Source organism: Ambystoma mexicanum, chromosome 11 (assembly GCF_040938575.1).
Source record: "Ambystoma mexicanum isolate Mex_15411 chromosome 11, UKY_AmexF1_1, whole genome shotgun sequence".
Classification (NCBI taxonomy): Eukaryota; Metazoa; Chordata; class Amphibia; order Caudata; family Ambystomatidae; genus Ambystoma; species Ambystoma mexicanum.
Window position 1 is genome coordinate 1,270,337,934 of NC_090934.1, and position 16,248 is coordinate 1,270,354,181.

Here is a 16,248-nt window from a genome sequence, read left to right on the forward strand (position 1 = left end):
GGTGGCACCAGCCCACGGGCATCTTCGATTAAAGGGATGCCTTGCAGGTGTCAGAACCACAATTATATAGAAAACAATTTCATTTCTGAAGTCTGAAGCTCTCTAACATGAGCGAGAGCTTCAGGCTTTAGAAAAAAAAGCCTTGACCCCTAGTGGCTGTGGCTGCTAGGGGACATTAGAGGGTCCCGGTAGGGCCCCGCCTCAGACCCATATTTCTGAGCCTGCCGGGTCTTGTCCCTGGATAGCCCTGGCCCAGTAACGCCCTGCACATACCCATCCTTGTTCTCTCTCCAGCACCCAGAGATCCAGAAGAAAACATCTGCTACTCGATTCCAGACGCCTCATTAAATCCACGGTCAGGCTTTCACCCAAGGCCCTCCACAGAACCTAGGGCCACATTCTCAAAACAGTAGCCAAAGAGGACACCTGTCCAACAATGTGTCTGTCTCTCAGTACAGCCTTAAACATATGGCTGCGTCACCTCTTGGAGGTAGCATAACATACATAACATACATGCCAATATTTGCAGCACTTGGGAAGGCGATTTTGTTACCAAAAGCGGTACAATTACATGTTCCACATGGATTGCATTGGGGTTAGAATTATTTGAGGAGGGAGAAAGTAAAACATCGGGAAGCTTGGCTTGTATGCATAAGTCTCTGACTTCTTGCACTTAAGTATGTTTGTATGCATGTATGTTTGGGACTTGTAAAGTGTGAACCTAGCTGGGACTGTTCCAAGGAAGGGATTACAAGTATGGGGGTGTGGGAGTAGCGGAGGAGCTCGGATGCATAGGGGAGATTCAAAACAGGACCAAAGATTACGAGTCCAAACAGACAGCAGCTCTAATACAAGCCGGGAGCTCAAAACGATCAGAACATATAAGAGGCTACAAACAGCTCGCAAACACCAATGAGAGCTCAGAAAGGGACACAAGTTTAGTGGCCAAAAACATCTAAAAAAAACACTGCAGCGGGCTACAAACAGTGCCTGATTTGTGTCAATTCCCTCTTGAGAATGTCAAGATCCCATAATGGGTCGATTCTTTTCTTATTCCTGTCACGCCTGAGGTGGAGTTCCATAAAGAACTGTGCAAAGTCTGTTACGATATCTAAGTACTGTACACCCCGTCCTGAAGATGGCAGGGGACCTTCCGAGGCGGTACAAATCCTATGCTGACTACACAAGAGTCTGACTGGGAATGGCTGCCACTGGTCCCTGATTGAAGAGAGTGTCCTGAATCTCAGTAGTCTCAAAACTGGAATTATCTTCCTTAGCGCCAAGTACCACACCACCCATGGGCGTAATTTTAGGGGGGGCGGGGGTGTTTGTCCCCCCCAACTTTCATGACCCACCATTTTGTCCCCATTCATTTGGCTGGGGCATTTTTTCTTCGGATATCATGTCCCCCCAACATTTTCAGCAAAGTTACTCCACTGACACCACCCTTCTTTCAAGTGCAACCCAAGACTCATGTAGAGTAAGTAAATGACCACCAATACCATAAGAAGCTTAGAGATCCTCCTTACCTCTGATAGGAGCTTTTCAGGGGAAGATCTGCCCCAGGGCTGGTACATCCCACTACTGCTACATTCACCTTCTCTGATGCACCCTCCTCATAACCCCTGCCCCCATCCAACAGGACCATGCAGTAGTAAAAGCATCCATCAACTCTGGACTCGGCTACCATCAGCTTCAGACCAAAGAGAGCTGAAATAAATGCAGTGCCAACGTCATCTCTGCTCCGCAGCACCCTGATGTCTTTTCCCTGGCATTGAAGTCTCCTTGCCGATTGCCAGCACAGCACCAGTGCTCTATTTTACCTATTAGTTTATGTCTTGCCCAGATCTGACTTTATTTGTTACAACTTTTTCTCATCCTCCACTCTCCCCCCTTTATCGTTCCTATCGGTCCGGAAGCTGTTGGCAGGGGCACAATATATCACTTGTTGGACACGCCTAAGGCCTCAGACTACTACAGTGGTGATATGGCACAGTATGAATAGTTCATAACATAGCGCAAAAACTACTGTGATATGGTTTGGCGAGGCAAAGGTAGCATTAATGGGGCGGGGAGGAAAGCGATAGGGGACAACTACTGCAATAAGCCCGAGACGAGGGGGCATTACCGTGTCAGGTAATGCCCCGGGGCCCAATGTTACAGACCCGAGCGAAACATGGGCCTTAACAGATGTGGTAATGCGCCCCCGGTTTATTGCTATTAGTACCCCTTCCTGTTAGACCGTGGTACTAATAGTGTGTTTTTTCACTAGCGAGACGCTGTGGTGTTTTGCAACCGAAAAAAGAAAAACTTTTTTTTTTTAAATGGCCACCACGGATCCCGAAATAAAGTACGTTCTCCCTTTTCATGGTGGCCATTAAAAAAAGTAAACAAAGAAGATGGCCACCATGGAACATGAGAAGGGACTACATGTATTAAAAAGATTGAAAAAAAGTAAACAACAAAAACTACCCGTAACGGGAGAAGAGACTACATGTAGTCCCTAATCCCTTTCCATGGTGGCATGTCGCAGCTCCGGAGCGGGTGCGCTGGAGACAAAAGTGTACCCAGTGTATCTGCTCCTGATCAGGACCAAAATGAAGAAGGTAAGTGGGGCGGGAGCATGAGGGACAGAAATCTGACACAAAGAGTGAGGAGTGGGGGTCACTTACTTTGTTCCCCGGTGGGGATGATGGCAGCCATGAGGAGGCTCAGAGCGGTGGGATTACTGCATGGTAATGGCCCCGTTCCGAGAATCTCCTTTGGCTGGGAGGAGAAAGGCACGCCCCACCAGGTACTAATCGTTTTTTATCTGGAATGGGGGAATGGAGCACCTGACCTACTCGTGATACATATGGGGGGACCTACTTCAAGAAGTATTGTTGGACTTGATAGAAGCCATAAGAGAAGACTTGAAGATTTGTTTTTCGAGGCCGTTGATCGCTGCACTAGTGTGGTTGCGGCTGCTGGGACAGTATGTGGTGAGGGGTTGAAAACCGACAGCCCTTAACAGGGCTATAGAAATAGAGCGCTTGAGCTGTTGTGTAGGAAGCTAGGAATTGTTCTGTGAACCACATAGACTTTAAAGTTAATTTGGCAGATTTATACCAACAAGACCGAGAACATTTTTATTTGATTGGGTCAGTGACTTATAAACAGAAATTGATTAATTTTGTTGAGTATTTTCAGCTACAAGTCAGGAGTTAATGAAGAGGAAGCGTGTGTGCAATGGAATTATTGCTGATGCTTTTTAGCATGCAGAGAACTCAACAGTGTGTTGGTGGCCGGGAACAAGATTATCTGGAGACGGTTAACATAGGCAGTCCGGTACTGTTCACCCCCACCCTGCAACGTATATACCATCCCTCTGTAGCCCCCTTTGGCTGAACACCTGAGGCCAGACAAACGCTTATTATTGTGACACAACAAGGCTGCAGTTTCTTCTTACATATTTCACACCATAAATTCAAAACAACACATTAATAGCTTTAATAATTTTAATAACCCATACGATCGGCAGCACCTTTTTGCTTATTCTTCTTCCATATCCGCAGCCCCTTTTTCTTTGTATCTCTTTATTTATTTACAGTCAGCTCTCTTTTTCTCCTTATCAAATTCTTTTTCCAGCATACTTAGGTCTCACACCCCGTACCTCCCTGGGCCTCCAACTCCAGACGAAACACATTGGCAGCCACCATTGTTGGCCTGCAGGGAGCACTGTTATGCTCTCCTTTCCAACAGCCCAGGCTGGGAGCTGACGACCACGGGTGGTACACCTTATTTTCCGACCTTGCTGCCTCCCACCATGCTAGGCTAAGAGGGGGCAATTTACTCTTGGTCCTCTTTACCCACCGTTAGAACGATCATTTTGGCACTGCTTGATCGCCTGACTAACCACCACAGCAATAAGGGGTTTCCCCCCCTTTTCCACCACCCTCATTGTTACAAGTTGCTTATTATTAGCAGCCTCACCCTCTTAGAGCGTCTTCCAAGTTCAACAAAAGAGATCCATGATACCCGGGCACTCCTATGTTAATCATCCCGTGCCTGATCAACGAAAAACCAACCCCAATGCAAAATGTTGCCATCCCCATGTTCAACTTCTTCCTTGACTTTTCCATTGCTGAGTTTGATTTAGCCCCTTTCCAAGCAAACCTGGGAATCATCTACGAACAGAACAATTTCGCAAGCCACCAAGTCCTTTTTCAATGCCCACAATGTGCGGCGCATCTCATTCAGCAGTTGCCCCCTGCTCAACTGTCGTTCCTGTGTAAATTAATTATTTCTAAGTCAGGGGGAGCTTTCTCCTTAGTCAATCTCCTCCTCACACTCTTCAGTTCATCCAATGTAATGCCTTCCTTACCAAACCAACGAATGTCGTTCTTTCCCAAGGCCCTCTTTCTCCCATTCCTCCTGAAGTTCGCCCATTCTGCTGCTCTCACAATGAATGACTGACCCATCACCCATTCTACCTTTCTGCTACACATGGTAAAAGTACATGCATCCATCATTGGCATGCTCTACATCCTTTCGGCCCTAATGTACTTTCTGTAGGCCCCAGATCTCTATTTCCCAATATCCTTAATATCATGAACTCTTGCCCCTGCTGCCGTGGTGCCTGCTCCTATTCTGAATGAGTGGGTGCCATACTGCTTTGCGTCCCTACCCATACTTCTCAACACCATTCCCATCACTGCCCGGAACTGAAACACTGTTAATGGCCGCCCGTTTTTGTGTACCAGCAGGTTCCTTGAACACATGAGTCTAACGGCCAGAAATTTACTTAGCAAACATACTGGGCAGCAGCTGCCATCTGGTATGTACCGCAGCCGGACCCATTGCCCTTTACCTGCCTGATCCATCTTTGACCTTCTCAGTAATATGCCCACCTCTTGCAATTCTACGTCGATCTCCCTGAGGCCCCCTTTGTCATCACCTGCTTTGTTTGCCGCAGCAAGCTCGCAATAAATAAAGGCCCCACAAAATGCTTCACGTACGAGTGCGATCTTGCTCATCATTCTGGCGAGATCTTGGAAGGTAATGGGGCGCCTCTGATCTGGCTCCCTGCCTTCCATCCTCCCCCAGCATTTCATGGCTGCCCTTATCACCTCACTTTTGGTGGGGTCCTTGACGGCTCTGGGCCTGCAGAAGAATGCCACTGCTGCTAAGGTATTTACCACCCATGCCCTTCTCTTCTTTGCCTTTCAGGCCTCCTTTAAATGAATTATTCAACGTCCTTCTCTTTAATTATTCCACTGGGCTTCGTTATTGCCAAGAAATTATCAAAATGACCCTTGTAATGCTGCAACGCACCTGGGCCGAGAAATTCTCCATGAGTGTTCCTAGAAAATCATCGCTGTTCCCCGAGCCACTCTGGCATTACTGACATCTCCTCTTCTGCACCCGGTGCGAGCTGTATGAATGCCACTGCAAATGAGACAACGCGTCAGCTATCCTGTTCTGTACACTTGGAATATGCCTCACCCTCACCTCTGTGTTTAGTCTCAGCCAGCTAAGTGTCAAGAAACATAGCAGGGCAAGCCCCATTGGGCAATATGCTGTGTCGTTATTCACCACTTGCACTGCTGCTTGGTTATCGCACAACAGCGTGATCTTTTTATTGGCCAACCTCTCCTGCCATATGTAAAAACTAACTGCTTTGGGAAATAGCTTCAGGAATGTTATGCTCCCTGTTAGTTTCTGCTCTTTCCATGGCCCTGGCCATGCGCTTGCGCACCAGCTTCCTGACAAAAACCCCCCAAATCCCACACCTCCTGACACATCCGTGAAACGCTCTGTCTCTTTGCTAGACTGCAACAGATCCCTCGATGCTGACACCCCATTAAAGGATTCCAGGAAATATTCCCAAACCTGCAGGTCTCTCTTCACTCCGGTCTCCAAGCGCACGTGGTGATGCACCTGCACCAACCCCATAGTCTTTCAGGCAATCCTTACCGCAAATACCCTGCCCGTCGGGTGACCCTTCCTGCAAAGTTAAGTTGCCCCGTAAGCCTCTGCAGTTCTGCTAACGTTGCTGTCTCTTTCTTACTCATGTCTTGCACAGCCTTCTTAAATTGCTCTACCTTCTCTGCTGGGAGCCTGCAGAGACCCTCTATGGTGTCCATTTCAATACCGAGGAATATCAGGTTTGTTGTTGGCCTGGCCATTTTCTCTTTGGCAGTGGGACACCTAGCTGATCGGCCAACTGCTCAAATGAACTTAGTGTTGCCTCGTATCCTTCTTCACCTTCCTTCCCCGCAAACAGAAAATTGTCCAAGTAGTGTGCCACTTTTTCCCCTGAATATCTCTTCCTCACTGCCCACTCAATGAAGGTGCTGAATAGCTCAAAGTAGTGGCACAAGATCGTGCAGCCCACAGGCATGCATTTGTCAAAGTAGAGCTTGTCTTGAAACTGTAGCCCTAGCAACCTGAAGCTCTCTGGCTGGACTGTTAATAGTCTGAATGCGGATTCAATGTCTGCTTTCGCCAACAGAGCTCTGATGCCCACTTGCTTCACCAGGTCAAGGGCCTCATGAAAAGATATATATTCCACTGAACGCTGCTCTGGATCTAGCTCACTGTTTACAGACACTCCCTTAGGGTATGAGAGATGGCGGATTAATCTAATTGCCCTTCTTCCTTCTTTGGAACCACCCCTAGGGGAGAAACCATGAAACCACAAATTCCTCAAACGGGGCCTTTTGGAATGGCCCTGCTATCCTGCCTAGCTTTATCTCCTATTGAATCTTTAGTTCCACTATCTCTGGTTTGATGACTGCTGATTTCAGGTTTGTGGGGACCGTCCCACTGAAAACATTGTGGCTTGATATTTTGTACTCATCCGGGAACACTTTTAAGAGTGTCTCAGGTGCTACTCTGTCGTGATATGGGTTAAGAAGCAGCTGCAGTGTCTCGAGCTTGATCAGGGCTGGGGCTGTTTCCATCAACCTAAGTCCGTCTTCCCATTTGCTTTGTTTGCTCCCTCTGTCTTGAGACCTGATTCTCCTTAATCCCACAATGGGCGGCCGTGTGGTCTTCGCCGCATTTGCTGCATGACTGCCTGACCTTTCAATTGGCTCCCCAAGTGCAGTTCCCCTTTTCTGAGCTTCCAGAAGGTGGTGTCTTTCCCTGATCTATAACTTCTGGACCATGTACTACCCTAGCCCAAAATATCTGCCTTCCTGTCTCGCTGCTATGGTAACTCCTGCGCCTCGAGCTTGGTACTGCCTCCTAAAGGGCTGCTGTTCCCCCCGGTATTGTCCTTGTGATCATTACTGGATATCATTTTGTGTATGTACCCTGAAAAGTCTTCATCATCCCAATTCATCCTGGGATACGTTTGCATTTTTAGCCTAAAACCTTCATCATACTTGAGCCATGTCTCACCCCTATATTCTTTGTGAGCCTCGTGAATGCACTGCATGTACATTATCAGTGCAGCAGCGTCTCCCGGGACCATTATGGAGGTACACCTACAGAAACGCATACAGACAATTCATTAGTTCCTCCTTACACTCTTCTTGCCTTCTCTCCTATCGTCCTCCTTTGTGGCCTCTTTTAATATGTCCCACCCGACCTGCTGCAGCTCTAGCAATGTAAACATATCAATAAACACTGTACTCCATATTTTCTTATTGATTTCTGTAGGTTCATGCCATGCTAGGCCTGCTGATCTTGTGGCCATGGGTGTGTACTCTGGGTCCCTTCTGAACCGTACTGCTGAAGCCAGCTTCTCTCCTTGCCTGTTTTCCCTTTGGTTGCCGCTCCTATCAGGCCCCCATTCTTCCCCTGGCAAGCCTACGGGTAGAGGAACAGCTGTCTCCCTTCTTCCATGGTCTAAGCCACATATTACAGCAGCTTTGATCTCCTAAGGCCGACTTCTTGCCGCCTCTCTGTCTTGCTCTTGTGTGCCCTTCCCCATTGCGCTATGCTAGTAGTGCCTTCCACACTTGTCCCTGCAAGCAAGCCATAGGTATCCCTGCATGAATTAACATTATCAATGTTCAACTGTTCCTGCAATCCTTGCAGCGCTTTTTCAACATGCAATTCAACCACTTTTGCAATCCTCTCACACAATGCGTCTTGCTCAGCCGCTGCTGTTGATGCCACAAGCGGCTTCTTTACTCTAGCACTCATCTGCTGCCTCTGCTTCTGCATTTCCCTCTCACCCTTCACTCCTGCTGCCTTCACCGACGACCTCCTCACTCTTTGAGGTCTCTTGGATACTGGATGTTCGTTTTCTTCTTCTGTGCTTTTCCATTTAGCGCTGTCTCCAGTCTGTTTTGTGCCTCAGAATACTCTCCTGTGTATTTGCTCTTTTTCGACTTGGGCTGCGACCACCCACTTGTCGACGGACTCACTTCTTCTTTTTTGGCCTGCTGCAGCTTCATGTCTGGAATGCAATCCTCTGCTTCTGTATCTTCTAACAACAATATGTCCTTGTTATCCAACTCTTCCTTGGCTGTGGTGTAAGATCAAGCAAATATCGAAGCTTGGTACCACCAAAAATTAGATCCACCAGTCGCGAAGTCAAAGATTTATTCTGTACAGAGTCAAATATCAAAGCAGATAGCTATCTGGTTCTCAGCACCTCGCAGTGCATACCAGAAACACTGTGAGGGGAGTGAGTCCTGGTCATCACAAAATATGCATTATTTATACACAGTCCTGGTCATAGCTCAGCCCATCGCCAAACTAATAGGTTACAAATTTGGGTTCGTGCCCAGTTCACATGGAAAATCCAACAATATTGTCTTTATATACTTCAAGTGTTTTCCAGTCTGCAAAATACAATTGTTACAACTTTGTTCTGTCTGGTTATGTTGGTTATCCAGCTTAGGCTGATCCTAGTTTCAAGTTTGTCTAACATTCAGTTCTTATGTTTGAATATGGCTAAGGCTATTGATACAGAAAACACTTTAAATTGGAGTTCACTTTAGATCCAAGGTTCCTTAAACCTACTGACCACCTTTGTTGTCATCAGCTGTGTGGATCTTTAGCTTTCCAAAGTAAATTCTATTTCCAGAAATGTACACAGGATTCCTTCAAAAACATGCAGCATTAGTTTACATTCATTGTATAACACTGTTTGTGGGAGGATGAGTTTTGTAGACATAGATAACACTTTGAATGAGAGTTCGTTCTGACTACAAGGTCTTGTTTGCACAGGACAAATAGTCTGCTCTGCCAGCCCTAGTGTTGACATAGGCTCAAAGGTCGATTCTGCTGTGGCAGCTGAAAACATAGCTAATCATTACTGAAGAGTGAGCAGAAGTTAGAACCAAGATGGGGGACTTTTTCCAAGATGGCGCTTGAAGTCAATTCTAATTCAGAACTTTGCAATGCGGTTTTCCCCATGGAGCGACTAGGCTTAGGCCAATATAAATCAAACGGAGGCATAATATGATTTCCGTTTAACAGTGGCTTGAGCAATGCTTGTTATTCATTCTCATTTAGCCCTCAGCCCTCCTGCTATCTCAGTGCCCAAAGCAGTCTCACTCTTCATGCTCTTCTCCTCTTTGCTTTCAACAATTTCTGCCTTCCTTTATCCTTTTCTTGTGATTGGAGTGAGTAGGCCCTAATGCTGATTTCGATTTCCCAGCCTGCCCTGCTTGCGCCCGAGATTGAAGTTAAACTATTTTTGCACATAAACCTTTTTGTGATGAGGAAGAGCATACTGCTACCATGCTCTCATTTTTATGCTGCCCCGCCCCTACTGTCTGGTGAGTTTTTGCCCGCTAGCAGCTTTTTTGCCTTACTGCTGTGGCCTCTGCAATGTTCCAACTACGTACACTCTCTCCGCGGAGCTGCGTTTGCCCTAACTGTGCACTTCTCGTCCCATGGCCAATTGCGTTGTCCATACTAGTCATTAACTTCCCCCTCCAAAATGGCTGCCATGCCTGCTGATGTTTGAAGGTCCTTTTCTCTAACTACAGCTTCCCTTCCTTATGCGAGTTCTTACGTCACTCACTTACCGCTCTGCAACCATGGAACGCCACTTTGCAGTGGATCTTCCGGCACTGAGGCTGAGGCTGCCCTCACTCCCTGTTACTTTTATGATTGCTTCCCTATCTAGCCCACACCCGCGGGACCCACGTGCTGACTGAACCGGCTCACTGTCTCCTGAGCTGCTCTCTGACTGCACTGGCTCTGGCGAGGCATGCGCTTCTGTTCGTAGGACCCGCACAGCAAAGACACACCTCGGCTGCTGCCCATCGCGCTCCACCTCGAACAACCTGCTGCAAAAGTACACTGTGGCGGCGGGTGGGTTGGCAGCCCCTGCAGTGGTAAGCTTCCTCCGCCTTGATTTTTTTCTTCTGCACCATGTACAACGTTGTTACAGAGTTGCTCCTGCCAAAGGAGGATTGAGTGTTCAAAGAGACCGCTCCCCCTGAACAGGCCCTGTATATAGAGGCCCCAACGGGTGCTCTGATGTCACACACAGAGGTGCGAAGATCCCTTTGCCTGCCAATCTAGTCACTGCCCTTTCCCCTTCCTGAGGGGTCACCATCATAGTGACCCTTGCTTCCTCTGCCTTCTCCCAGAAGAAAAAGGCAAGATGGGAGGGGGGGCTCGGCCCCTCCCCCATGTTAAGCTTGGCACCCTCAGCCCCTCTGGGTCCGTGCCATAGGCTTCTCTGGGTGGCTGCCAGCCTGGCGCAGTGGTTATTTGATTGCTACAGTTTAACATTTCTAGCTTATAACGGTATACGTTAAGAGTCTGCAGGGGGTCAGCACCACCATTTGCGGGAAGTGTTGCATGTGTGTCCAAGACGTTAGAAGGAAGGAAACTTTAAGTTATTAAGCGAGTAGGCAGTTTTAAGGCCAGGTTACAAAGGGGGGTGGGCAGATAGGTCAAAATGGCGGCCAGAATGCAGAGCAGGAGAAAGTATTGGGATTGTATGTGACCAAAAGGTCAGGAGGATGGGGTCTTTTTGGCAATGTGGGTGGGTTGTTGATGTTGCTAGTGTGTGGTCGAGAAGTTTGATGCATCTGTAAGCTGTTTAGGATAGACAATGTGCAGTTTGTAAGTCTATGAAGACCTCCAGTAAACGTGACAATTAATCAAAAACGCCCAAGCGCGCGATGTCACTTTTTGTGCCTCTCCCTCCAAAGACAAAATCATGCACTCAATTCATGATAAGCAACAAAAGATTTGCAGCACTCACTATGAGCGCCGTCCTTCTGCTTATTGAAAAATCTTCCTTTCTCCAATTTATCTGATCACAACTGTCACATTAAAGCATTAAAATTAATATACATGATATCTCTGAAAACTAATTATGTCTCTCATTTTCCATTATATTTAATCGTTGAATCAATACAAGATACCATTTTCTTCACTGCTGATGTCTTATCCAGCACGCGCCCCATTTGCATAATTATGCAGTAAGGTACAAACACTGATTTCGGCGATTAAGCATGTGATAAAAACGTCACAGGCGATTTGCTTCCACGTTTATTTGATCATTAAAATGACTTATCGTTCGGGAAAAGTTGTAAAATTATTAATGAAATCGGAGGGGCCCTCACTAAATTAGAAACGCTTCCCCGGGATTTGAGAAGCGGCCTGTGACAGTGCTGCTGGGCGAGCAGCGCTTGATCATAAACACAGAGTAATTAAGCAGCGCTCACAATAACTGAGAATGAAGGAGACCTTTGCAAGGATGTTAAATATTAGTTAAAGGGCTATGGTTTCCAAACTGATGCCTTGGCAACGACATCGGCCAATTTATGCCTGTGTTTTGCATAAGACTGCACAGAAACCTCAGATACATAAACTTATTTACAATTATTATCTGAAATTACTATTTCCCGTTAGGAAAAGGCATGCAATAGGATATCCATCTTGTTCAAATACCAAGAAAGCTATTTTTATTTTCATTAAATAATTTCATATTGAACATCGTTTCAGGTGACGTTCTTGCTTTCACTGTTGGCTTCTGTGAGTGTGTTCTGGGGACTATTGCAAGCAGAAGCATAGGTGCTTTCTGACTCTAGGGGGAGCTAGGGCCCGTGAGAAGCTGTGGTCAGTCCTTAATAAGGGACAATCATATGGGAATGAAAGGCCTGCTCCTAGGAGATGCTCTGGGTTTGGGATAGGATCTTGGTGACTGCAGCCAGTGTCCATCAGAACTTCCCCTGGCTTCCCACTGAACCTCACAGGCACCACGGTGGGACTTACCCTTTGCTACTTCCACCATTGTGCACAACCAGCAACCTATCTCCTGTAGAACTCTCTTGCTCTATTTATTTTATGTATTATTTTTAGAGGATAGGCCCTGACTAGTGGGCCCAAAAAACATGTATAGTTGTCCATGGCCACCTAGTGGGTCCCAAAGAAAGATATTGGGTGAACATGTACAGTGTACACGGCATCTAGTGGGCAATGTGTCAATGGACCACGGCGAAAGGCTGTGGCCAATGGTCATGGCCAAAGGCCATGGCTAGTGTGCCCCAAACAAACCTAGTGATGTGGCCACGGCAGAAAGTCGGGCCACTAGTCATGGCCAAACGCCATGGCTAATGTGCCTGTTTAGTAAACCTATTGGAGCAATATGTAGAGTGGCCACGGTCAATGGCCATGGCTATTGGGACCGGAAGAAGGCCAGGGCCAATGGTCCTTGGCGAAGGCCATGGCTAGTGAGCGGGATAGAAAGGTAGTGTTTTAAAAGATACAGTGGCTGCAGCGCCCATGCTCACTGGCCAGGGCAGTGGGCCCAAACGACATGTATAGGGGTCAGGGCCAAATCCTGTGACCACCTAGTGGGCTAAAAGAAAGCTATTGGGGGAACATGTACAGTGGACACGGCCAAAGGCCATGGCTAGTGGCCCTTAAAAAATGATGGTGTAACAAAATCCTTGTAATTCACTTAAAAAACATAGTTAAAGTGTAGTTGTTGAGCAGATTTAATGCAACCCTTGAAAGTCCATGGATGTAGGAAGGTATGACCAGCTTAACTATGCGCGTTCCCGTTGATGTTCCCCATAATACTATAATAATAATAACTACAAGATCACCCTCAACAACTGCCTGCCTGAAGACTTCAAATGCATCCAAGCAAACAGGAAATCCAAAAGAGGGGGCGGGGGGGGGACTAGCGATCATCCACAAGGAACAACTGGCCATCAAAATGGAATATCCACTAAACATCGATAAATGCGAATCCTTAATACTATGACTTTCAGTAAACTCCAAAACTAACCTCAAATTTATACTGATATACAGACCACCAACCTAATATGCGACTTTATTAGACGCATTCACGGAAGCAATCACCATCCTAGACATCAAGTACAATCATCTGATCTTCCTCGGAGATTTCAACATCTGGTTCGACGAAGAAACTACAAACACACAAAAATCCTTAACCGCCCAACTAGCAGCCATGAACTTACAACTAGTCAAAGGAGCAACCCACTCAGCAGGGCACACACTTGACGCAATCTTCGCCAACAAGGATCTCATCACCACGGCACCCCCAATTCAAATACTCTGGAGCGACCACCTCATCATTCCATTCATAATCACAACGGCCGCTCCAACAAAAAAGCAACAAGAAAAATGTCCCATCATGATGAAAAGAAATTGGAGAACCATAAAAAACTCCAACCTAACCGAGCTCCTAGAACTCAGCAAACCACAAGCATCAACCATGGAAGAAGCAGACCTAGACAAAAAAGTTGCCCTACTCCATACCTGGATCGCAACAACCCTAGACGACATCGCCAAAGAAAAGCCCTTCACCCCATCATGTAAGAAAACAACAGCAAAATGGTTCACCCCACTATTCAACGTCATGAAAAGACAAAAACCGAAAACTAGAATCTGAATGGAGGACCAACAACACCACTGCAAACAAATTGAAATTCCTACAACAGATCTGCTCATATAAAAAGGAAATACAAAAAGCGAAGAGGAAACATTACAACAAACGAATTTCAGAGCACTAAACGCCCAAAAAGAACTATTCAAAATCATAAACGAAATATAAAACCCACCGGGCTGCAACAACATGCCAATTCCATCGATGAAACTTTGCGATGACCTCAGAGACCACTTCAAAAACAAAATAACCTCCATCCAACACACCATACAAAACAGACCAAGCGATCACAGCTCAAACCCCACCGACAAGGAACACGCAAACAAGCTACGAAACTTCCCAGAAATATCAGTTGAGGCTTTTCTCAAACTGGTAAACCAAAGCAACAAATCAGGCTCTCCTGAAGACCCTTGCCCCCCGGACATATACAAAACAATTCTCAAACAAGGAACCCCCATGGAATACCACAGGAACCTCCTCAACCTCTCAATCTCAACAGGTAAAGTACCACAGGCCTTCAAATCAGCTTACATCAAGCCGCTACTCAAAGACACAACAGGAAACGTAGAGGATTTATCCAACTACAGACCCATCTCCAACATACCCTACATAGCCAAACTGCTAGAAACGTACGTCTACAAAATAACCAAAGAATTCACAGAAGAGCACTTCCTACTAGACCAGGCACAAGTTGGTTTCAGACTAATGAGAGGAACAGAATCAGCTCTCCTCTCAATATGGGACGACTTAAAAATGAATGCAGACTCGGACAACAGTACCGCCCTGATTCTCCTTGATCTGTCCGCAGCTTTCGACACTGTCAACCACCCCATCCTCATAAAGAGATTAGAAGGATTAGGGATAGCAGGCACTGCCCTACTATGGATCAAATCCTTCCTAACAAACACTGTATGGATGAAACCTTTTAAATCCAAACCTAGAGACTCCATGTCCGGAGTACCACAAGGATCATCCTTCTCCCCGCTTCTATTCAACATCTACATGTACCTATTAATCAAACTCATCAAAAAACATGGCCTCACATGCTACAACTACGCCGACGATACTCAAATAATCTTCAACATACAAGACACCTGAGAAGAAAACACTACACTAGAGAATTGCTTTCGTGACATATTCAACTGGATGAACCTCAACCATCTCAAAATCAACCCAGGCTAATCAGAGATAATGATTGTTTCAAAAAAGGGAGGAAACATCAACTACATCCCCTGGTCAAGAGAGATCGGCACCACACCAGAACCATCATCAACTGTAAAAAACCTAGGGGTCGTGATGGATAACAACCTCATTCTAGAGCCACAAGTAAACTCGCTACTCAAGAAATGTTTCTTCCTCCTGCGAGCAGCAAAAAGGATCCTACCGTTCCTGTTGTTCGCCAACAAAACACTACTATCATCGCTCTGATCATGTCCAGAGTAGACTACGCCAATAGCCTATAGCTGGGCATGCCCAAACGACTTCTAAAAAAACTGCAATGCATACAAAATGCAGCAGCCAGACTCCTCCTCATGCTACCCAGAAGAGAACACATCACACCCGTGCCAATAATACTACACTGGATACCACTAAAACAGCAAATAAAGTTCAAGTCCATGTGCATCACGCACAGAGCAATACACAAACAAGGCGCAGAATTCCTAAGCGACAAACTACGCCTACATCAACCGACAAGAACACTAAGATCAAGCACCGACATACGCCTGGAACCAAAACCCTACAACAGAAAAACACTTGGAGGATCCTCTTTCTCTCACCAGGCACCTAAAACCTGGAATGACCTACCTAAGAATATACAGAACACAACAAACCACCTAGCATTCAGGAAACTCCTCAAATCATGGCTCTTCACAGCGTAACCACAACAGCGACGCACTAGAATGCCCAGCCATTAAAACAACGATGAAAATAACTCCAACCTCGGCCACTCTCAAATTGGACAAATACTCAACCCAAAGAACCGACCACTCGACAGACCATAAGATATCATGGGAAATAGCCACAAAAGGAAGTCTCCAGAGATCACTTAGACCCAGCCGAAAGCCCTCAAGTGACTCATCCACTCATACGTACCGGACGGACCACATCCAGACCGGCCTACGCATTTAGATAGAAAGTTTGTCTGAAGAGTCCACTAGACCAGCCCCAGCACCCAAGGAGGAGAATAGACACCCAACCCACATTAATCAATCCATCAGCATTAGAACACTTACAGAGCTCGCTAGAATAGAACGGCGAGGAGCAATTAGAACACTTACAGAGCGCATTAGAGCAGCACATGGAGCGCCCCACACAAACCAAACCCTGCCAGGCATAACCCCTTTAGCTCACCCTGATGAGATTGGGAGGATTGGCGAGCGCCACACTCGGACAGACTTTTGAACTTCTGTTAAACTTCATAC